This window comes from Chrysemys picta, chromosome 8 (genome assembly GCF_011386835.1).
Source record: "Chrysemys picta bellii isolate R12L10 chromosome 8, ASM1138683v2, whole genome shotgun sequence".
In the NCBI taxonomy this organism is placed as follows: domain Eukaryota; kingdom Metazoa; phylum Chordata; order Testudines; family Emydidae; genus Chrysemys; species Chrysemys picta.
The window spans coordinates 43,931,700-43,956,302 of record NC_088798.1 but is presented as its reverse complement, the minus strand read 5'-3'; the positions used below and the strand labels follow the sequence as shown (position 1 = coordinate 43,956,302).

At 39.8% G+C, this 24,603-nt stretch overlaps 2 long non-coding RNA genes across 6 annotated transcripts in view; one reads left to right on the top strand and one right to left on the bottom strand.

Moving 5' to 3' along the window:
• LOC135973044 (uncharacterized) overlaps positions 1 to 4,617 on the top strand; it is a 72,710-nt gene extending 68,093 nt beyond the window's left edge. The window contains exons 2-3 of the long non-coding RNA XR_010589747.1: positions 3,645 to 3,746; positions 4,574 to 4,617. This is a non-coding gene — a long non-coding RNA (uncharacterized LOC135973044). The remainder of the gene's footprint in view (positions 1 to 3,644; positions 3,747 to 4,573) is intronic.
• The window catches only part of LOC101938051 (uncharacterized), a 74,853-nt gene that overhangs the window by 26,095 nt on the left and 24,155 nt on the right, over positions 1 to 24,603 (bottom strand). For 3 of the 5 annotated variants that reach the window (XR_010589742.1, XR_010589744.1, XR_010589743.1), the window contains exon 3: positions 8,367 to 8,480. This is a non-coding gene — a long non-coding RNA (uncharacterized LOC101938051). Of the gene's footprint in view, positions 1 to 8,366; positions 8,481 to 18,577; positions 18,683 to 24,603 lie in introns of all 5 variants that reach the window. The other 2 variants (XR_010589745.1, XR_010589746.1) reach the window with 1 other exon arrangement.

The window sequence follows — 24,603 nt, the reverse complement described above, 5'->3', positions numbered from 1 at the left end:
CTAACAGCTGAACCTGAATTTCTGCCCATTCCTAGTAGAGATACACACAGATTACTCTGACTGTAACTTCATATCAGTAGACATTCAAACCCTCATCAATTTTTTTAAAATGAATCTCATTGCTCCTCTGATGGGAAAACTCACAGGAGGGAGGTTAAAGGGATGAATCTTGGTGAATTTCTCTTGTGGTGTATTTTCCAGGACTGTTCCATCGGGAAATGTGGTTTGTCCCCAGACAGGACGGACAGTCTTCTCCCCCCTTTTTTTTTTTTTTTTTTGTACACATCCGAGGACTCTGAGCATCCTAGTTGAGGTCTGGGATAAAACTGCCATGGTGAAGTGGAGTCCCCTTTTTACATAGGAGAATGGAGATCTGCATATACTATTCCTCTGTGTGTCAGTCTAGGGTGTGTGACTTGGTATCATGTCTTAAATAGGAATAAGAAACCCTATCTGAACTAAAGCAAGTCATCAAACCAAAGCTACCGAGACACCAAATGATTCTGTTTCAACAGCTCTGTGAAAGAATGCTCAAAATCAGGTTAATAGCTCCAAGGGAGAATTGATATCTTTTTCTGTTTAATATGGTTACTCCTCCAAAGTAGTATCTCTTAGTTGGGAAGTGGTGCTCCCACTGCTTCATAAGGTTAATCCTGAAAGGTGCTGAACACCTCCTTGTCATACTTGGTTTCCATGGAAATCCGTGGAAATTGAGGGAGCTCACCAAGTTTCAGGATTTGGCCATTTTAGACTCATCTTTACCGGGAGAAGGATCCGCTTCTCTTCCCTTGTACTTCTCCAATAGGCTAGTTGAACTTCAGGCAATATAACAAGCATCCTGCTGAGGTGACCAAACTGGGAACTAAAACCCCAGCACACTTCTTCCCTTTTGCTGTCTGCCACAGGCTACAGTAAACTTGATCCTGTATGAAAAATAGGCCCTCGTCCTATCTTTGACCTTTCCAATAAACTGTCTTCTCCATCTGTATCTTTATTATTTTGAAAGGGAGGCGGGGTTAATAAAGTTTTGGAAATATTGTATTACTGGGCTTCCATTTTCCTTTAATACCCCATTTGCTCTAGCTTCCTCTGCCTGAGGAGAAATGTCCATTTGATAAATAACCTCCTATCTAAATTCTAACTCCTTACAGCCACTTGCTAGCCTGAACAAAGAGAGGAAGGGGGAGAGCTGCCAGGTTACCATACTCTCCAAACTCAGTCCTTTTAAATTCAGACTATTTTCAGACCATTCCCCTTTCCTGTTAACTGTGCCGTGTTTTCAGACGTAAACCAAACATCACTTTGCAAAGGCAGTGTGGCTTCTGGGATAAGCCACTGACTCAGGGTACCTGGGTTCTGTTCTCAGCTCTGCCACAGGCTTACTGGGTGGCCTTGGCCAAGTCACTTCACCTTTCTGTGCCTCTGTTTTTCCCCTCCCACCTTTTGTCTTGTCTAGTTAACCTAAAAACTCTTTAGGGCAGAGATGGATCTCACTGAGTGTTTGTAAAGTGCTTAGCACAGTGAGGCCCACACATAGCAACCCCAACCCTTGTGTATTATTTGTGTTGTGGTAGCACAGTTTGTCTTTTGTTAATAATATATGGCTGTCATCTTTTGCAGAAAAGTGCACAGGATGAAATCCCCAAATCCATGCCCTCTTCAAATCCCTAGTAAATGTAAAAGTAGTCAGGATAGAGGATTGTAGCTGCCTTTAGTCTGAGGCTACAGCACCGGACACCCATGCAGCTAATATGTGGCCATAACTATGGCCACCAGGCTATATTAGTGGCCAGAGCCCACTGTGTCTTGTGGCTGAAAATCTGGGCAGTTTTCAAACGTATTAGCCTTACCCTTCTCACAACATGATCTGCCCACAACCTTCCCTTTCCTGCACTCCTCTGGAGTTAATTATGATGGAGCTTGGCTCAGTGTGTGAGAAGCAAAGGGTGTGGAGTTCTCCTATCTGGCCTCTTTCCCCCTTTCATGCAGTGGCACTATAACGGTTCTGTGTTTTGTGCCTTCTGTGGCCTGCAATTTGTGCCTTCTGTGGCCCTTCTTCAGCAGGGATTTGTCCCATACTCTTTAAAAGCAAAATGGCATGATTCATTAAAACAGAGGACATGGGAGGTGGGGAGTCAGATGTATCATCTATTCACAATTAATTGAATTATTTGATTCATGCTACTTTGAAAACTTGATATAAGCTCCAAATCACCATTCTCTGTGCTACAAAAGTAATGTTAGAGGCATAGCTAGTGAATATTTCAGATTTGCAACAGTCTTTGAGATTTGTGGTCTTCCATCATTGTACATTTATTTATGGATGGTGTTTTTTCCCCCTTGCACAATGTGGTCTGTTCTTCACTTGAGACAGAAGGGATTTCTACACACAGCTTCTATTAATGCTATTGAGGTGCCTGCATAAATCTATGTGCCCAGGCTTTATGAACACATTTAATGAAGCAATAGAACAGCATAGTGTAACTGATGTGTTACCACAATAGTAAACCTAGCACAGATTAAGGCAAATAATAATGATATTAAAAGTTATCTTATGGGAGAAAGCTTGGGTAGGATTCAGGCAAGAGAAAATGATTAGCCTTGTTTTGAATATTTCTGGGTTTTTTTCCATCCTATTCAATGTGCTCTAGTTATGTCAAAAACTTTAATCACACTATGCTGTTTGTTCCAAAGGTACAACCTCTGTTAATTGTATTGCAGCTACTTCATTTTAAGAAATTCTAAAATTAAACTTTTAGAAAACACAATTTTTCTCATTCAAATAAGGATGAGAGATATCGGGGGACAGGGAGGGAAATTACATTTGCACCAGGACATACATTGGACTTGTATGTTAAAATTTCTTGTAATTTAGTAACAAACAAATGTTTGACCTAGGGCTTGCAACTTCCACAGTGTTTATTGATGTGATGTGACTGATACACTGTGTGTGTGTGTGTGTGTGTGTGTGTGTGTGTGTGTGTGTGTGTGTGTGAGAGAGAGAGAGAGAGAGAGAGAGAGAGAGATTAAAATAAATACATAATTGAACAAAGCATGGTATGGCCTTTTCAGATCAGTGGGAGGAAAAATCCACTTTTGTTCATGGAATTTTGCACAGAAATTCTCATGATTCCATTTTTGCACATGTGTACATGCACCCCATACTTTGCTTTATTTAGAATGGCTCTTTGTGCTTAGCAAAAATTAGAATAGCATGTTATCAGTATGTGGGCTGCTTTTTCTCAAACAGACCAGATGTGTGTGGTCGGGGGGAGGGTGATGCCTACTTACAATGCAGAATTGGCCCACTTTTGCTATAGATTCATATTCCTTTGTAATGTTACCTTCATCTATGACCCCTTGTTTGAATTCATATTGCAATGTGAAAAATCTGGAACTTCAAATATACTTAATTTTGTTGGTCAGTATTATAGCATCTGTTGGAAGTGGAACTGGAGGTCCATTGTAAATGCTACAATATGGCCCCTCATGAATATTTTTAATGTCTCTAGTTTGTCACGTATACTTGAATACAGCTTTTTTTTCTTAATGGCCTTCCCTCCCCCAGGATTTTTCATGGACCATGCCTTATTTGCATACTACTAATTCTTTGTAATCAACATGTTGTTTTTCTCTCTCTTTAGTCACTAAAATATCCTCTTTGGAGGCATTTGTGGACTCTTATGTGTCAACTGTGGCCAGAAGAAATTGCCTCAGGAACTGACTTGTCTGTTATCTACCTTGAGGTGAGTTTCCAGCTTGACTGAAGAACACTACCATTCTACTTTATTCCTTTGAATGGATCAGTTCTTCTAACAAGGATCTAGTTACTTTCCAAGCTCTCTCTGATCTTTCTGATTCACAGGTAGTTGAGAAGATGGCAGTGGTGCACTTTGGCTCTTTAGTGTATGTTTAATCTTCTCAATAGGTTTCAGTCCTTGACAAACTCTCAGCACTGAAACTTTCTCTTGAGAGGCTGTCATGACCTTCAGATGTTTGGCTTGGTTGGACCTTAAAGTCTGCTTTGGACTCTGTTTAAAACATCTAGTACAGCATAAGTGCATGCAGTACATAATATAAGGTAGTAATGTTCAAGGTCTGCTGTAGATCTGCTAACAGCTTTCAGTACATTCTGCTGTGTGGAAAGGGCTTTCTGTTTCTGCTCCATTCAACCATGAGTTTGCTTTCATTTTTTGGGGGGGGTCCCAGTTGGTTTTGTTTTCACCTATTTCTATGGGTTAATATTACGTGGTACTGGCTGCTTTATCATAAGTTCACAGGTGATGAACAGCTACATCCAATCCCTGCAGATGTTGTGAAGCAAATTTTTTTATCACTCTTATATTCAATCATAGATACCTTGATTTAAAAAAAAATCAATACAAATGATTCAGTCATGGGCATCTTCTAATGCAATTCAATGTAATGGAGAAAAATAGGCTGGCATTTACTGGTTTTTATGACTCGGGTCTTTGTCATCTGTGGTGGTTTTCTTCAGTGGCAGCTATTCACATCAGATAATGCCCATTACTTTGCAATAATTGTGCATTCTGTTTCTTTTTATTATCCACAGTAATCCTGTTAGTGTTACTTCTTCTTAAGGTTCACTGTTGGTAAGCATCCTCTGATTTCTATATACTTTGACTCTTTGATCTGTTGAAGTCCATTATAACTGCACACATTTGTATAACACGTAGTGATTGGCTTTTAAGGCTAGCCTCTAAATGGGGTGGGGGTTGGCTTTAAGCTATCTCACTGGTATTTTAGGAGCTTTTGCTAGATTTTTCTCTGGTCTATTGCTGAAACATTAATCCATAATTTTATTCATTAACAGCTTAATTACTGAAGAGTTTTTGTTAGAAAGGCCTACAAGGCCTATTGTTTTTCAGAGTTTGCATTCACTATAGAAGTCAACAGTTGCCTCTAGTTTTAATATATCATTGAAGGTGCTCCTACTAAATTACTTGAGCAATATAAGAGGCTAATTTTAAGATTTTTGTGATCAACTAGTTGCTTATTCATCAGATCACCTTTTTATTTTCCTGTGTTCCTCATGTATGGACTTCATTATGTAGACTTGCTCCACTGTGGCTAAAATTTGATATTTTTATTCAGCATTCAAAACTATTCTTCATTTTTAAAAGCTGAATGAAAGTCTTTATTTTCATTTAAAAATGTGTACTAATAAATAATAGATTTGTACCATCTCTTTGCAGTAGCATAAGAAGCATTTTTATAAACTTTAAAATGATTAAAAAAAACTTTAAAATACATTTTTTTTTAAAAAAGGTAAATTAAATAGATCATGTGCAAATGTTATTGTTTGAGGACTGAGTTTGACCTTAAGGCTGGAATGTATTCTTCTGACTTTAGCCCTGATCCGGCAATTGTTCTCCATGTGCTGACTCTCCATGGGGCTTGAGTGCAAGGGTACTCCTACATGCAGTCAGTTGCAGGACAGAGGCCTTGATTCTGAAAGGCTTTTGATTTCAGTTAATCCACTTCCTGCTTATGCTACAAGAACCAAAGGGCTTTCTGTGCCCTGTTTTCCCTGCTCCTCTGTCTCTCCCTACCATTGGGTAAGTGCATCACTAGTGTATATGCAAGATATATTTTTAAATAGTGCTTCTAGAGTTTGTTAAAGGAATGCTGCTAAATTTGACAGGCCCTAAATGTAATCCTCACTCTAAAAACTACATTATTTAGAGGCTGAGGTTGAAAGACAAAATACCAACAAAAATCAGCATTGCTAGTCGAAAGCTGCAGTTAAGTGTTTAGTGAACAGAACAGAACACTAGTGTGGAAGCCATGACTCCTGGGTCCGATTCCTTGCTCTGGCTCTTGGGAGCCATCCTTTCCCTCCTCCTTCCCCCACTTACTACCCACTACAAAGTCCTGGACCCCTGTAATGTGATGTGATAGAAGTAGAAATGCAAAAATACAATTTCCCTTCTTAAATTCCTGGCCCTCTTCCTTATGAAGATAGGTTGGAAATTATTAAACAGATGCTATATGTCAGCTAATCACTAGACTTGAAAGGAACAAGCAGCCAGGTCCAGTTTATGGAGCAGGATCTCTGGGAAGAACCTAAAGATCTTCACCCAAACCTGTATTTTTCTCTAAAATGAGACTTGACTAAATTTTGGGTGTAGCCTACAGGATCATTTTGCTAATCTCCCATGCTCTTAGTTTGACCCTATGCAAAAGAGTGGACAACAAATTGATTGATGTTAGCAGTGAAGGGGGCGGGGGAGGGCGCTTATGAATGTTCACAGTCCCACCCGAAGTGCTGGCTTTGCTGTCGCTAATTCACTGTATGACCCAGGACAGATCACTTAACCTCTGTGACTCAGTCTTTCATCCATAAAATGGATACACTACTTGCCTCACAGCTCCTCTATAAGATTGGTTTCCTTAATGCTCATAATGATGCTTTTGCGACCCTCCGATGAAAGACACCATGTAAGAGGCAGCACTATCGTTGATGACAACAACAAAATCAAAAGCTACAGCAATGTTTGAAATCCCAGCTCCTAGGCAACACACCAATAGCAAATCTGAGGTGATAAATTTGTTTTGACTGCAGACCCCCACACATAAATTGACTAGACAGATGGGATGATGTCACAATATAAACATGCAGGCACAAAAAGGGGACAAATCCTGGCTCTGCCGTGCAAGGAGCCTGAAAGCAGTCCTAAATGGGTAGCCAAAGTTTCCCGTGTTCTGAGGGAATCTGCAGCTGGTGTAGAACTAAGAATCTGGGCCAAAGTCTGAGCCTTTCACGTATGTATGTTTTTTTTTTTGTTTTTTTGTTTTTTTTACAGTGGTTCACCTTACTTTGGGGGCAGCATCCCACAGAGCTTCCAGCAGTAACAGTACTAGAGAATAACACACACACCATCATGTGACAAGTAGTTTTAACACAGCAACTTTCTCTGTGAGATTCAGAGTAAATAGACTGGAAACGGGATTGGGGAGACAGGAAGCCCCCATTCTGTCAGAAAATATTCAGCTACAAATAGATAATTACTTTACCATATTTTTTACATGCACATTAGTCATTTGCCTTTTCCTAAAGAACTTTTGAGAGGGAATTTTCAGTATCTGGTTGACTGGACAGATAACCACATTTGGCGATAGGAGAAAAATGTTAACATTGTTCAACGCGAGAGATTATTTATACACAATCGTAACCACATATACAAAAATGGATAGAACCATAGTTGTTTCTTCCCTCTTCATTTCAATTTCTCTCCTTTTTAAAAGTATTCTCTTTGTTTGCTAGCAGCTCCCAGCATGGAACATTAGTCAAAGGCCTAGGAATTACTGTTAACGCAGCATGACAAAAAAGTGAGGGAATGGAAGGAGTGGAATCAGTGAGCAAGGACCGGAAGGAAATCAGCCAGAGGGTGTAGTGCTTGCATGAGATGAGAGAAATGGGAAGCGGGAGAAAGAGACAACCCAGCAGTTATTGCATCTTACAAGTGAGGTTCGGATGACTTTCTGTTGGGGAACAAGATATTACAAAGCCTGCTAGCCAAGACAGCCACTTTTTTAACTTGCCTGTCTATAACAGCTACTTCTGCTGCTACCACAGAAAGAGAAATTATAGCTTTCAACCCTTCATTTCATCCCTCTTACCTATAATCCTCTAGTTCCAGTCTGTCTGACCACTTGACAGGACTTTTTTAATTAGTGAAGCTTTGGGCCAGGGAGGTGGAGAGGGAGTGAAGCTTGAATATGTTTTGCATATACAGAAACACTAGACAGCCTTGGAAACTCTTGATGAGATGAAAAACATCCTGCTGGGAATATAAAACAGCACACAGTGCCTAGAATAATGATTCTCATAATTGAGATTGTCATGTGCCTTATTAGGAGGCATCAGTTACTTGAGATCCTTTTCTACAAAAAAAAAATAATTAAAATTTGCCATGATATTTTATAGCCCATTTCAAACTCTTGTCCATTTATTTCAGTCTCTATATTATTTTGATTCCTGCAAAAAGGCTTACAGGATTGCTTTGAAATCGCTTTCATCTTAGTCCTTTTTGTCTATCATTCAAATACTATGTTGCACTCTGTGACATAGAAATAGTTATGATACCAGACTGCATGAGACAGGTGGAGCTTCTTAAAAGCCAGTCTCTGCCCTTGTGCTTGGGTGCCTGCACTTCCTGATTGTTTGGCAGAGCTGGCATATGTTTAATAAAATGTTAGTAAACATCAGTTAGGAAAGATGCACCTCAATGCATAGTGCAGGACTTCCCTGTATTCTTGGCATTTTCATCTAGGTCAAGAAAACAGCTTACTCTAATAATGTCTTAATTTTATGGCACAACTGACTAATGTCTGTGCTGTACCTTGGAGACCTGATAACATGCTTCATCAGCCTCTGTGGAATTCACACAGAAAACATTGGTCAAATTGCCTTCAGCTCACTTCATTTGTTGGTCTGCAATTCTGCTCCAATTCCTCTGGAAGACAAAGAAACGAGATTTTATGTGATAGCTCAGGACTTGTTAAATATATCAGCTGAAAATTGATCCTGACATTAGTATAGCAGGGACCACTAGTGTTAAATCTCTATCAGAGTTATTTTTGTTTATATATTATAATAACTTAAACCACTTGACATAAGAATAATAATTTATGTTTGGCTGACAGTTTGCGTTGGGTAAAACTAAGTAGGCAAGGTTTTGAACTGGGAGAAACTTTAATAAAATTTAATTGTTCAGTTTTCAGTAATGTTACAAACAGCTGGTTACTTTTTTGTATTTCTACACTTTTTGCTGTTTTTGTTGAATAGTTATATTATTGGGGGGGAAACAAAATAATAAATTCCATCAAAATGAGGCATGGGTTTATTTATTTATTTTTAACTAAATGGTGCTAGTCACCAGGGTGTCAAGATCCCTTTTATGTTGGTCATTTTAAAAATGCTAAAATCTGTGTAGTGCTATTTTTCATAGTACAGTTTTGCTATGCACACTATGGCCAAACTTTTTGAGAGCCTAACCCCAAATACACATCTAGGGCTTGTTGGCACTACTGCTTAAGCCTATGTAACTTACGTCACTTGGGGTGTGAAAAAGCCACTCCCCTGAGCAACATAAGTTAGCTCAACTTAAGGCAGTGTGGACAACGGTTTGTCAGCGGGAAACAGTCTCCCACTGATGTAGCTTCTACTTCTTACTGAGGTGGAGTAATTATGCAACAGGAAAGCGCTCTCCCGTCAGCATGTCTTCACCAGACGTGCTACGTCAGTGCAGCTGCGCCAATTTAGCGTGGTAATGAAGACAAGCCCTTAAGCAGCTAAATAGAAATAGCCTGATTATCCAAAATAACAAAACTGAGCCCCCCTTAAATCCTGTTGAAGTCAATAGAAGCTGCAGATTCTTTACACTTTTGAAAATCAGGCCATGCTTCTGTCTTGATGCCCGAATACAGACTTGGAAGTTTAGCCTGGAATGTTCAAAAGAGCCTAAGGGAGTTAGGTGCCTGACTCCTATTGAAATTCAGTGGGAGTTGGATGCCTAGCTCTTAGTCCTGGGATTCCTAAAGGAGCCTCACTTTTGGCATACAGATTTGAAAATTTTGCCAGAATGGCATGCCTCTAGAACAGAGCCCATTAACAAGTACTTGAGTTTCTCTGTCAAAAATCCACTTTATTAAACTGTTTTTTTAATGATTTTTCTTAAATGGGAAGGGCTCACATTGAACTGTTATGGTAAAACAAACACAATTTCAATATTTATTTTGTGATGGACTGAGTTGCTTTTTAAAGAGTTCTCATAGTCCGAGAAATACTACAATACCATAAACTTCACAGGCTATTAAAGTCTGTGGAGTTAATTCTCATACTGGTCCCATGGGAGACTTTTTGGTTGAGATTTTCAAAGCCATCTAGGGGATTTAGACATGTATCTTCTGTTAAAATTAATAGAAGAAGATGTTTAAGTCCTCTAGATGGCTTTGAAAAATCTTGCTTGCCTTTCTTATTACTATAACAAAAAACAGGAAATTAAATCACCCTACATCCCGGTGTTGAAGTAACATGAACAACTAAAAGTTTAGTGCAATGCACAGTGATTTAATCATGCAATCCCCATTAATGTTAATACATTTTATCCCAAGGGTCTGACAAATTTACAACTGTCTATAAGCAAGTCACTTCAGAGTTGAGGTTGAATTTCTCTGCTTTGCTCACCCTGTAGCATCTATTGCCAGGACTTGTGACCGTTGCAACAGATTCAGACACATTAGGAGGAATTAAAGACCAGAATATAAGACTGAATTCTCAATTGTTGTTGCTTTTATAGATAGAAATAATATTAAGGCACTGATGTGAGAAGTAGCCTTTTTTATATAAAACATTTTGAACATAAATACATAGTGTTGTCTGAATGGGAGACGAGATGAGCATATGCCTGTTTAAGGGGAAGTATTTGTGGGTCTGTTTAATGTGTAATGTTGTTTGTCATCCTCTTCCTTGAGCTAACTGTCCTCTCTAAATGTTTTCTTTTGTATTGTTTGTCGGAGAACTGAGCTTACTAATTGTAGTAGATAAAGAATAGCTCCACCTCTCCTGCTTACAAATCTTGTCTTGTTTTTTTACTTCGCGCTCCACTCCCTGTCCCTTTCACCCCATCAACAATGCCCACTTCCATGCCTTGTTTATCTGCTTTCTTCCATGCTGCCTGCCCCCTGCTCTTGCAATAGCTTCCAGAGCAGATCCACAAAGCTACTGCTACTTCTGACAGCCCACTACTTTTCCACTGGGATGGGAAACTAGCCAAGTTATTGCCTTTATTTTATCTTTGCATGTAAATTAAGCATGTCACTCTGTCTGGTTTGAAGGGATTGAACATTAAAAGAGGAGGGGATGTAGGGATACTGGAATGAGTTTTGGGGTTGCTGTGAGAGAAATCCAAGGTGTTCTATGGTGGAGGGAAGACAGAGCAGGGTAAATTGTGTATTGTATTGTAATAGTGTCTAGGAGCTGTGTTAGGTGCTGTATAAACAGAACAAAAACATGGTCCTTGCCCCAGGAGTTTATGATCTAAGTCTAAGATGAGACATCAGGATAGACCGACATGGGCAAAGGAAAACAAATGATAGCCAGTGGTCTCAGCACACTAGCTCCCTAACTGTTAATTTGTTAACATCACAGCAACGGAGAGTTCAAAGAGGGATTTAAAAGAGGATAATGAAAGGGCTTTGTGGATGTTTACAAAGAGCTCTTACCATGGGTGCAAGGCAGCATAGGAGAAAGCACGAAGGTGCTTGTTTGAAAATGTCAGAAGTGGACAATAAAGGCTGCCATCACTGGCTGAGCAGATATGATTGTCTACTTCTTGATAGCCTAGGAGAGACGATAAGTAGCCAGGGGATAGGAAGGGAAAAGCAGCAGCTTGCGTTTGATGTGATGAACAGGGAACTGGTGGAGGTGGCATGGTTGAAGTAATGATCTAGAAAAGAGGTGCGAAAACTATGGCCTGGGGTGCGAAAACTATGGCCCTTCAGATGTTTTAATCTGGCCCCCGAGCTCCTGTCAGGGAGTGGGGTCCGGGGCTTGCCCCACTCTGGCACTCCAGCATGTCCTCCTCCAGTTCCTACATGGAGGGGCAGCCAGGGGGCTCTGCGCGCTGCCCCTGCCCCAAGCGCCACCCCCGCAGCTCCCATTGGCTGGCAACCACGGCCAATGGGAGCTGCAGGGGCAGCGCCTGCAGACGGGGCAGCGCACAGAGCTGCCTTGTTGCACCTCTGCACAGGAGCCGGAGGGAGGAAATGACGCTGCTTCACGGCCCGGAGCCTGCACCCCTGACCCTCTCCTGCACCCCAACCCTCTGCCCCAGCCCTGATCCTTGTCCTGCCCTCCGAACCCCTCGGTCCCAGCCCGAAGCACTCTCCTGCACCCCAGAGCCCTCACCCCTCCACACACCCACACTGCAACCCGGAGCCCCCTCCCACACCTGAACTCCTCATTTCTGGCCCCATCCTAGAGCCCGGATCCCTCACCCCCTCCTGCACTCCAACCCCCAAGTATGTGAGCATTCATGGCCCACCATACAATTTCCATACCCAGATGTGGCCCTTAGGGCCAAAGAGTTTGCCCACCCCTGAGCTAGAAGAACAATCTTAGCAGGGGCATTTTGAATGGTTATGAATGGGGCAAGAGTGCATTTGTCAAGGCTGGTGAAAAGGATGTGGCAGTAATTAAGATGATGAGGGCCTGGGTGATATTTGTAGCTGTGTGGGTTGACAGAAAAGGCTATCTTTAAAATGTGACGCAGAACACATTTAGAGTTTCTCTACACAGAGACTTGCAGTATGTCCAAACTGCACAATAAGCTGAGGCTCTTGCTCAGATTGGAGCCTACCCTTCTGTCCACACATGGATCAGCAAAAACTCAGAACCCAGGTTCTAGAACCCTGCTTGGGGTGTGGGTCAGAATCAGAATCCCACTATGACTCAAGCCCAAGCCCTGTCATCTTGCAGTGATGGACACAGCTCAAGACACAGAGTTGAGTCAGACGGTGTGAGTAGTGCAGTATTGAGGTGTTACCAAGGTTGTGAGACTCAGGCCCAGCAATTATTAACCCGGTGTTACAATGCAGTGTGGACACTCAAGTGTGGGCTTGGAAACACAAGTCCACAAACTCAGGTCCCGCAGACCCAGATTTACCGTAGAGTGTAGACCTACTCATCGCATGCAGCGAAGCAGGATGTAAATCTACCCACACTAGCCTGCCCCCAACTAAGTCGTCATGTTGATCCTGCTGCCATACACTAAAAATTCTGCAATCAAAGAACTAGTAAGTTCACACCTCAGCTAGCTGTACATATGGACAAGCCCTGAGACACTGCCTGGATGCAAGTCTCTAAGGAGAGGTTCAAGATGAAGATGACACCTAGGTTAGGGATCTAAGTGACTGGGGGCTGAGGAGTGTCTATAGTGATTGAGAAGTTGGGGGAAGGACTTGGGGAGGACATTTTTTAGTTTTATATCTTTTTAAAAAACTAACAAATCCGTAGCTAATCCAACGTGTGCTTATCCTCACTGATCACTTTGCTTCCATATTGCATCCCTCTTCCCCATCTTTAACCTTTCTTTGATTCTTATGGGGTAGGGACTGTGCCTGCCTGTGTTTAACAAGCATTAAGTATCTCTTGGCACCATTTTCTATTGTTCACTAATTGTTCTTGAGTAACTTTCTCACACTTCGTGTAAAACAAATGATGTTTGCTTAGTGTTTTATTGTTGGCTGTTGGAGGGATTCAAACCTCATGATAGTCCTATGTTTCTAAAATTTACCCTTGTAAAGAAATATATAAAAGCGGCAAATGGTGAAGATTCGAGTACAACATGGTCTACACCAGGCAATAAGGGGACTAAGAACTTCCCTTACATCCCAGCATGGCCTGCATAGCCCCTGGATCTGGGTATGCTGGAGATAGACACTGTTGCACACCTGTATGCACAGGGCAGGGGTAGGGAATGAGTGGAAAGTTGATTCTGGCCTTCACAATGTGCTGGTCCTCACAGCAGAGCCCTCCTGGGTATATCCTAATAGCTTGTGGTACAAGCCAGGGAGAAGAAGGGAAGGGATTGTTTGAAAGTCAAACAGTTCTTTCCTTGTGCTGCTGCTCCTGGGGTGCCACAGCTATGTGCCATGCCTCACGCAGGGCTTGTGGCAGTCATCATCTAGCCTGAAGTATGAAACCTGCTCTATATTGACTCCTTTTGTATGTGTCGGTGTGCCGGGGAAGGAGGGAGAGGGTTGAATTTGTATTTAAAATATTATAAATATTAAAATATCCCCAGGGCTATTTCTTAGTCTATTACAGCAACAGGTATAGTTAATTACGAAATACATTATGATTAACAGGTTAAAAATGTAAGTCCTAATGTTTCTGCTGAAAGTCTGCTGGTTTACTGGACTGGGGAGGGTATATTGAATAGCAGCACATATGTAGGCATTCTGTGTAAAAGAAAAAAGGGGGCTATTATAAGTAGATGCTTTGCAAGAGTGCTGCATGTTGATGAACAGTAATCAGAGCTACACGCATTTGGAAAAACCCTACTAATGAGCGAGCCCTTGCATACATCCTCACTTCCCCCAACAAAGATCTCCAAAATTGTCAGCCTGAGGGGAGCTTATACACTTCCTTTAATCATAGCTACTTGTACTATTACATGATAAAGGAGTGAGATCAGCTTTTTAAAAAAATCACTTAACCTAGTGTATTTTAGTGTAAATATTCTTTTTAAATTTAAATTAATCAGAAATTTGAACACTCAAACCTTCCCCTTTCCCAGTTGCACAGCCTCACCCCAATTTCCTGATGAACAAACTCTTTTCAAAGAGAAATCATGCTCTTCCTCTCCCTTATACCTCACTACTTTGCATCCAGCTCTCTGCTGATTTGTGCAGCTCCATGGCAGACCAGATCCAGCTCATTGACGAATGCCAGCCACAGATCCTAATAAGCCAAAATGAACTTACTATGCAAAGCTTGCAAGATTGCAGAGGCTTGGGTGTCAGGGTTTTAAACTCTCTGCAGTTCTAGTAATGACATATGCTGGGGCGTGGGGGAGTCTTTTAATAGTATCAAACCTTTGTCAGTGTTTTTAATACCTCACCAAACATTTGAGAAAGATAGCTTTTTAAATTTGCTTTGTTTTAATTGCATATGTACTATAGCAAAGATTATTCTTAGTAAGTTAGCAGTGTAGGATCAAGTTGGATTTTGTTTGAACCCCAAGCTTTCTATTATTGAAACACATTCTTTAGACTATCACACCATTCTGTAGTCTGAAAAGATTATTGGGTTAAACAACATTTGTTGAGCTTGCTGTATAATCAAATATAATTTCAGTCGTCCTTGGAATATTCATTCCAATTTTTGCTTCTGAAAATACAAGCATGTGTCAGTGTCCTATTATTCTCATTGGTGTTCTACACATGAAATCTATTTTCACTGAGAAAATGGAATCTGTGTGTCTTTGTCTCCTCACTAGCTTTCAGGCATGTTTTGGCAGGAGCTTTGACTGTCTGAGGCACTTGGGGAGGGGCCTTAGTCATTTGTCAGCTTTTCTTGCATCTGTAATTTCTGTCCACTCAGCACTATTGGAGGGGCTTAGAAAAGGGGGGAGAGCTCATAGCTGGTGAAAGTCGAACTCTTAAAATAACTGCCAGACGGTAACAGTTTAGGGGAGAGGGAGAGAGAACCCACAAATGAGTAAATGTTTTTTTGTGAGCTGTAGGTTGAGACTCTGCAAAATCTATCTTTCCTCCAGATCTTGGTGTATGAACTTTTGTAGTGTTATAGGCTTGTTTTTCTAGTAGGTTAATACTAGCTCTTGCAGCACTGGTGAGAACTGTTCCAACCCTACAGTAATGGTATTCTAGGCCCCCATTTCCTCTCAGCAAACATAGTCTAATTTAAATATTTTTTTTTAAGTCTACTGCAGTTTTTCTCCTAACTATTCCTCCCCAATACATCTGCTTTCAGCTCCTTGCATGATATTAGCATGTGTGTGATCTAACAAAACAGAAATTAGGCTAGTTTTTTGTATGAGAGATCCCTTCGTATTAAGAGAGCATTTTTCCTTTTCAGCATTTTATGGAATATTTAATGTTGATCTTTCTCTCTCGCTTTCAGTAGGCTATTGAAGCTCAGAGCTCATACTGTGAACTGTTAATTAATCAGCGTGACAGATGAAGAAAGTCTCCAACTATGAAAGAAAATGTTACTTCAGTGCCTAATAATAAGGGTAGGAGCTGCAGTGATTTAAGGGGTTTTTTTGTGTGTGAGAGCGAGATAAGCAGTCTTAAGCTGTGTGAGGTAACAATATATTTTTTGCAGTCTCTGGCTCTGCACAAACATTAAAAGACTCATCTATAGTTTGCCTTGAAAAGTCTAGACAGGAGTTAAAAGAGCCTCTCTTATAGTTTGCAGGGATCCTGTTTCCCATAATTAATAACAGGACGCAAGTAAACAAGGTTTTACTGACAAATGAAACTGCAAGAGTAACGTGTACCCAGAAATGTTAGATCCTAGCTGAGAAATGTTTTTTAGGTCTGTTGGTATTAGTGTACAGGAAAAGATTACTGTTCAGCACATTAAAGCCTTGTTCAAGCCTCATGCAGTTATGTCATAGAAAACTGAAGTTTGAAAGAAAAGATAATGCATTTTAATTATGGAGAGTGATTCCTGACCTTAGTTTACTTTTATTTGTTAATAGTCCAAGCACACTTCTCTTTTGTCATTATTGGAAACATTTTGAATTCAAAGAGAGATTTTCATGTTCATTTAAAAGTCACCAGAAGGCATTTTACACATTTCCTGGAACAAACTGTGTGCGCGCGCACACACACGCACACACGCTAGGAGTTTTTTTTTCCTAATTACATTTTATATTTTTGAGCAGTGGCTTTCATGTCAAAGGTAACTTTTTTCAGAATATGGTGAAAATCCATCCAGTAAATACCAAGCACATTTTCTGTGTATTTCTAGAGACCTAAACAACAAAATGGCCTACATTCTGATCTCATTTATGCTGATATAAAACCAAAACAATTCCACTTATTTCATTTAGGGTTGCCAACCCTCCAGGATTGGCCTGGAGTCTCCAGGAATTAAAGATTGTCATGTGATGAAATCTCCAGGAATGCATCCAACCAAACTTGGCAACTCTAATTTCATTGCACTATTAAGATCTATAAAGTAACTCCAGATTTGAATTGGTAAGATTGAGATCTGAACATAGCTCAGGCATTTCCCCTCCCTGTTCTGGGTTTTGCTTGCTGGGGACTAGCAGCGAATGAATATGTTAACTACACAATGAGAAGCAATGGAAGGTGTAGGCACAGTTAACTCAGTATTTATGCTAGGAGCTCAGAGCCAAACTATCTGAATTATGGCTCAGTCTGCTACCATGTCTCCTATACTATACAATTGTATAATATGTACTGTGTATTATCTTAGCACTGACCTTGAAAACAGAAGAGTAGTGATGTGGTTTCACTGATTCTTAGGTACGCTAGGCTATAAATTCCTGTGTTTTTATAGTGTTAGCTGTTTAACTTAGTTAACTGTTAGCATTGTATATTTTTTGTTCAGAAAATGCTAAGGCAGATAGGCAAAAATAAGCCTGCTTGTAGAACTATTATGTTTTTTTTCTATTTTTGTACATTTTAGAAGATTAACAGCCATTGCTGTACAGGAGTATGGAGATGAATACTAAACAGCCACTCCATAAGGCATTTTGGAAGGAATTCAGTTGATTCAAAGAAAGCATCCTAATGTATCTTTTTTTTTTTTTTTAACCGACCCAATATTTTCATCCTTAACGAAAACAAATATTTACCGTGTGTGTGTCTCCAACTCCCCCCGCCACCCTTTACAAGCAGGCTTATATTGTTTACATTGTCACTATTATTACCTAGCCATATCAGGGAACAGGGTGGAAATTAGTCTATTATTACTGACCAGGGACCCAGTTCAACAAGGTACTTGAATATGTGGATAACTTTATGCATGTGAATAGTCCCATTAAGCTCAATGGGACTACACACATACACCTAAGTATTTAGAAAGCAATCCAAGCCCCGATTCAATAAATGCACCTTTGAATTTTTCCAATTAAGAGGAAAAACTTCACTCATGTTCATTAATAATCTACTCTGCAAGTAATCTTGCTGGTTTCAAGTGGAACTACTTGTAGAGAAAGGTACTATTTAATGCAAATATGGGATTCTTAGTACAGATAAATGTCTGCTGTCATTAGAATGAATATTGCAATAGAAAATGGAAGCCATGTAGGAAATGGTTAAATGAAAAAAGTAAATGGCTGTTTATAAATTTAGTTGCCTTCTTGTCACCCCCATTAGATATTTAACCACTTTTTGCATAACTCCAGGCACACTCTTTTATTGTTGAGGGATGGCATTTTTGCTATGGCATTGCATCGGAATTATTTGCTTCCTAGAAATCGTAATAATTGGTTATCCTTGAAAATGCATGGATGAAGTGCACCGTGAAAGAGTTAATTTTTCTTTCTGCCTTCAGATAACTGACTATACTAGTTAATCCTTCACTGAATATAATGGCACAAATTCAGTTTCTTTAATCAGAGATCTCCGATAATGAGACTTTTACATATTGAATATAATTTGTCTAGGGTTATCAGGTTCTCAGACCACAGGGAGAACAACTCACTCAAGCTCATTCAAAGGCTTTGTTTGTTGTTTATGGAATCAGCAGGCAACATCGCATTGAGCTTACGCTTTATGTTGGCTATTCAGTCTGTAGCACCTGTGTGTTTCACAGAGCTTGCATGATTTTTTAAAAAAGTTTTTTGATTTGCCTCCCTCTCCCCCAGCACTACACTGAAATGCAGGCATTGCAGTCCAATTTCGAAATATCAATGGCGCCATAAGCTAAATCAGGGGAAAATTGATGTGGCATATGTGCCAAAGGGAGGATGTAGCAAGAATGACAAATAACGAGGGTGTAAAATAAAGAATATTCCTGATTAATCAAATATGTAAAAGATTCACTAACCGTATGCTAAAAAGACAGCTGTGCTAACTTCTGCTACTGACACGCTAATATCTTGACTCTGCAACCACAAGTATTCCGAAGTTTGAAGTGAAGCTCCATTGGTACCTAGTACATGCCATGATTTTTAAAAAATGTTATTTGGAAGTTGCAGTATAATCTTGTTCTGTAATTTTCTCTGCCAAAAAATATGAAGGTGGCTCATTTTAGGGTCTGATTAAAAGCTCACTGGGGTAAATAAGAAGACTCCTATGATTTCCATGACCTTTGATCAAACCCTTAACTCGCCCTTTCAGATTACTCTTTAGGATTTTTAATTAATTTGTGTACATTTTTTCAGGGGATAATACAACTCATGAAGTTCCTAGCAGGACACATTTACCCACAAGCAGAAAGATGTGCTTTACTTTTAATAATTCAGTGATATGCTGTTTTGCTATAAAAAGGGACTAAGTACCCTAAAGGGGAAGTAAAAGTGCATCCAGCTTCAAAATATGAACTCTCAAGTTTCTAATCACATTATAACAATTTTTATTCAGGTATTTATGTTAAGGGTCCATTTTTATAGACCCTTATTTTAGGGAAGAGATTTCTCCATATCCAACATCCCTGTAACATCTCTGACAGGAGTTGTACAATATTGTGTATTTTCTGTTAATCATGCTTAACTTAATCCTGGCATACCACTGAGCAACTGTGTTCCTGCCCATCTTCCTCTTAAACAAAATGGTGCTTATACAGAAGACAAATACCATACCACTTGCCATGGACGTAGTAGAAGGGCAACGTACACTGATTTAATGGTGAAATTGCCTACAGCTTTTATCAACATGCAACTATCTGCAAATGACTAAGGTTAGACAGCCCTTACAAGAAGAAGGGAGGGCCCTGTTCCCCCTTCTCTGTAATCATAAGTGAGGAACCCAAACCAGAGCATCCGTGAGGCAGCAAGTCCAGTTTTGTATGCCTTCCAGTGCAAATGCCTGACTCTCTGAGAACGTTCATCCACCTGTGACCATATGTGATGGTGTGGGTTTTTTTGTTTTGTTTTTATTTTAATCTAATCCATGGAAGGCAGAGCCAGCCTTTGGGACCCGTGAAGACTGCAGTTTTGGGGAGCTTCAAAATGTCCATTCTAATTTTAATTTCTATTATTAGTCTGTTTCTATCCTTCTTATCCCTTGTGAAGATAGCCCTGAAAGTGTAAAACCACTGCTAGGGTTGAAAGCTTCCCATTGTGTGAGTCTGTCTTTACTACCACTTGCAGGTTATCAATGATTCTCTCCCACAGCTGAACAATGCTTGTCTTTGAGGCCCATGAAATCTATTGCCCCACATCCCTTGATTATTTGGCCAATGGGATCCCCAACCATTTCACAACTAAGGATGCTGTCCAGGATGCCACTACTGCAAACTACTGTAAATATTTCCTGGCTACCACCTGGCTGCTCACAATTGATATGGCCCTTTGCTGAGTTACCAGTATAGCTCAAGGGGAAAGGGGCAGTTCATCAGCATGAAATAAAATAAGACTAGGAGCAAAAAAAGTCTGCTTTCAATCCCTGATGTTACCTGGTGAGTCCTTTTAGCCTGCATCGAGTCACTTAGGTCAAAATTTTGAATCCTGTGAGTCTGTTAGGCACCAAAGGCCATATTTAGGTGCCCAGAGTAAATATGGAACATCAGTAGAAGCCAGGGGGTGCTTGGCACCTCTGAAAATCAGGCCATTAATTTAGGTGCCTAAATATAGAATTGCGTGTGCAATTTTAGACCCTCAAAGCCAAAATTTCCAATCTTAAACTTTTAGGCTTCTCATCTGGAAAATAACAGGTAGAGGATGCATACCTGCCAGACAAATGTTGTGATAACTGGTTAGCTTTTGTAAAGTGCCAGATACTTCAGAGTTGGGCTCACTGGAAAAAAAAAATTGAGGTAGATGGGTAGAACTATGCACAAGTCTCAGTACAAGCAGCTGGGCTCTACTTGTGAAGTAGAGACGGCTACTGGCTGCCCAGAATCTGTTTCCACCCATTCATTGTATATAGGGAATGAGAGAACTTGTGGAGGAGTGGCAGGGTGAACCTCATAAAACTGTCTCACTGAACTTTGTCCATTGGCTGAAGTCAGTAATAGTGGTAGGCTGGAGCTCATAAGGAACAGAGGAAAATGAACATTGGTTTTTCAGGTCCATCCCAAATTCCAATGCTGGAAAGAATAAATACCCCTGCCATATATGGAAATTCAGGTAGGAAAAAAAACTATGTAAAGGATGAGGGAAAAGAGGCTGTACCCCTTCTTTTGTGTTCCCTAATGGCCAGCATAGAGACAAACCAACCTATGGGGAGGCTGGCATCATCAACATGATGGTTGCCAATTGAGGGAGAAAGAAGAAATGAGGTGCTGCAAGGTTGTGACATCATAGCCAAAGGCCCTGTCCCTCTGGGCAGCAGGGGAGTCAGAAAATAGCTTCTCCTTTTATTCTTGCTACTGCTGCCCCTGGTAAATCCAGATGAACTAACATACCAAATTTAAACATGCATGTGTAGCCTGAATTCGCCACAATCCCTCCTCCCTCAAATGTCACCTCTATCTTCGCTAACTAGAAAAGCAGCCACTAGAAGGGACTAGCCACAAAGGAAAATCTTGTATAGGAAAAAGAATATGACGATTCCAGGCATTGGATCCTGGCCAAACATATTTTCCTTAAAGAACTAGAAAACCTCTCCCCGCCCATATTATTCACTGGTGGGTTGTTGTTTTTTCTTTCAGAAACTTCTTTATTTCTCATGAGCAGTGTCTCAGTGATGTTTCAACAATTGTTTATTCACAAGTATTTGGCTTTTATTGTAAAGCTTCTGGGTGGACAGAACAAAACTCAAGGTGACCCCTTTGTTGCCTATGTTGCTGTTTCTCTGAATAGACATTCTCCACGCACTCGAGCAGTATGTTTTGCCCTCTTCCTCCCCCACCCGCCTTTTTGCTGATCTCAGTCCTTCAGTAGCTTGTATGCTTTAAGGGAAGCATAGTCATTTATGCACATGGGAAGGGAGCTTTGTTAAATAAGAGAACCACAGACTTTGCTCTTTTTTCTTTTTCTTTTGGCAAGCTCGTTTTGGCACAGTACTTTCTCCTGAGTAAAGTCAATATAGTAACTGGACTGATGCAGCCAAACTTGTTGCATGAGTTCATAAATCTTACCATTCAGTGAGAAACTATTTTTGTAAATCAGATTTTTCAGAGAAGGTCAAATTCCATTTTCTTGTGTGTGTGTGTGTGTGTGTGTGTGTGTGTGTGTGTGTGTGAATGCAGTTTGTCACTTTTTCCAAGCAATGTAGCATATAATGTACTCATTTTCATAATTAATGCAGATTATATCCATTTTAAGGTGTATTCCCATGAAAAATGTTACTCTAATTAGAGACTGATTCATCAGGAAATCAAGTGGATCTGATTGGCTTAGGTATAGCTAAGTGACTATGATGTTGCAATCGCACTAACATGACATGCACCTAACTCTTCAAAGAGTGGCTGAAATAATTTTAAATGCCTCTTGCCCATCTTGTTTCACTTTAGAACATAAATCCATTCTACACCTGGAATAAGGTAGTATTTTGCAAGAAAATACTACAGGGCATGCATTGTTGGTCTACATTCACCCTTTGTTAGTTGAAAGCAGTTGGCCTTTGGCCTTCTGCCTCACAAGACACCCAAGCCAATTGTGGTACAACAATGAACACCCTGTCAAGTCTTATTACCACAGTAGATGTTACAATCCACTATACTAACATGTTTGTTCATTAAAATAGATTGTTAAAGCCTCTTACATTTTATTATTTAAAGAGTCTGAAACAATGATTTTTAGATTTTAAAACAAAGATTTTATTATATTTTTAAAAGTGTTCATTTAATTCTGAAATTGGGACCTTTAATCTTATTTGTGAGCATCTACATGAGCCATCCCTGGAAATCAAAATCACACCCTTAAACTGAAACCTACTCCATGTTTCTGTTTGTTGTTTAAACTTGATTGAATCTAAGAATTTTTTTTTAAATGTCAAACGTAACTTTTTAGTGATAACTTCTTAAGACTATTCTATTCATCTTCTGCCATTAAACTTCATAAAGATCCTCTGCCATTTTTTTTAAAAATCCTTGCCTACCATCCCCTTACACTACTAAAATGAAAAAAAAATTAAAATGGAAGAAAAATCAAATGCACTTTTCACTTTTTGCATTCTTCTGAGTTCAGTTGTGAAGTGTTTGTTAGCTTTTAATTAATTTCCCTTCTAGGTCTCATGCACTATCATAATGCAACCTATTTCTAGTAGAATTTAAAAAAATCATGGAAACATTGCTATTGCTCATGAATTTTGTAAGAGTTTGGGGGTTTTGTTTTGTTTTTGTTTTACGATTAACTATATTGTGTGCCTAACAGTGTTCTTTTTAAAGATTTTCCTGATTAAAAAAACTCAGACATCTTAGTTTTAAAGTTAATGGCATTTTTAACATCAAGTATCAAATGCCTATGGAAGTGAGCTGGTGCATAATTCACAATATATTTTTAATTCCCAAAAAGTTTCCTTTCAGAGCAGTCATTATAACATACTACGACAAGTGACTGGGTGAAGTTCAGAAGATCCACAGAATTTTCTCGTTTATCAGAATCTTTTCTCTCTGCCTCTGATCCCAGCATAAACAGATGCATCTTCCCTGACCCCATCCTTTCCTTTCCTTGACCCTCAATTTCTTATCCATGACCCCTAACAGGTCTTTTTTTATGAGAGATTTAAAAACTGGTAATGTTATCTAGAACAGCTCTCTGGCCAGCTGCTCTGTTGAAATCTTGTGTACTCCAGGATTTTCCTATGCGAGAAGCATCCCAGAATGTACTGGATCCACTCAAATGCACTAGAAGTCACATGATTCTGAAGATAACAGTTAGTCCAGACATTACCATGCTTGCTAATGTCCTGAGATAGATTTCATCAAGGATAGCATCCACTCCCTATCATGCTATGATTGGGACCTTGAAGAGAGACGCATGGGAGTGCTTAGCAAAATGTTTCGGCTTTAGTTCAGCCCACAAACGAGGCTCAGTTTTAGCAGACTTTTATCTTGTCTGAAATGGCTTACCTGTCTCTAATTAAAACTCTATCAGTTCTTAAATGCCAGGGAATTTTCTGGCGGCAACAGAACTGTTATAAACATAGCAATGTGTAAATCAGTGCATATAGCACGGTAAAAACCATTGCATATCTCTTTCACCATGGAATTCCAATTCTACTTCCAAAAATGTAATAGACTATGTAAAAAGTATTTACACTAACTGTGCTTAATTGATGGGGCAGGTACTTCTGTTACAATAAACTAATGCATGTAAAGTGCCTTCATGTTTTGCTCTGCTTTATTAGCTCATTTCACTAGATCTCTTTACAACTTGAAAATGATCATAAAATGTAAGCACACTTGTCCAGAACACCAACTAAAGCATTTGTGTTACCAAATTGTGTAATCAAATAACGTCCTTCACAGGATGCCTTGTGACATGGCAATCTCACACAAGGCTTTCATTCCAGTGTAACACAGGGGTTGTTAATTAGGTCTATTGTTAATTTGTTAAAAGCCACTTCCAGATACTTTTGGCACGTTGGCTACAACAGTAAAATTACACCATGGGAGACTGAATTGTTACTATAAGACACAGGTGTCTGAGTGTTGTTGGAATAAAGTGACATGACCCAGGATGTTGTGAATGTATGTGACTCTTAAATGTTTGATTTCTGGTCAATATGAAAGTTTTCATACTGAGACCAATCACTATGTACTGGACACTGATATTTTTCAACTGGAAAACCATTCTAGAGCTTATGAATTGAAATGGGAATTTACAGTGAAATCTTCTTACATTTTCAGTGAGAAGCAATATTTGATCCTTGAAGTGCAATGCATGATTTCACTGTACCCTATGGGACACATCACATTACTAACAAGTTCACCAGCAAGACTAAAGGATGAAATGCCACTTTCTG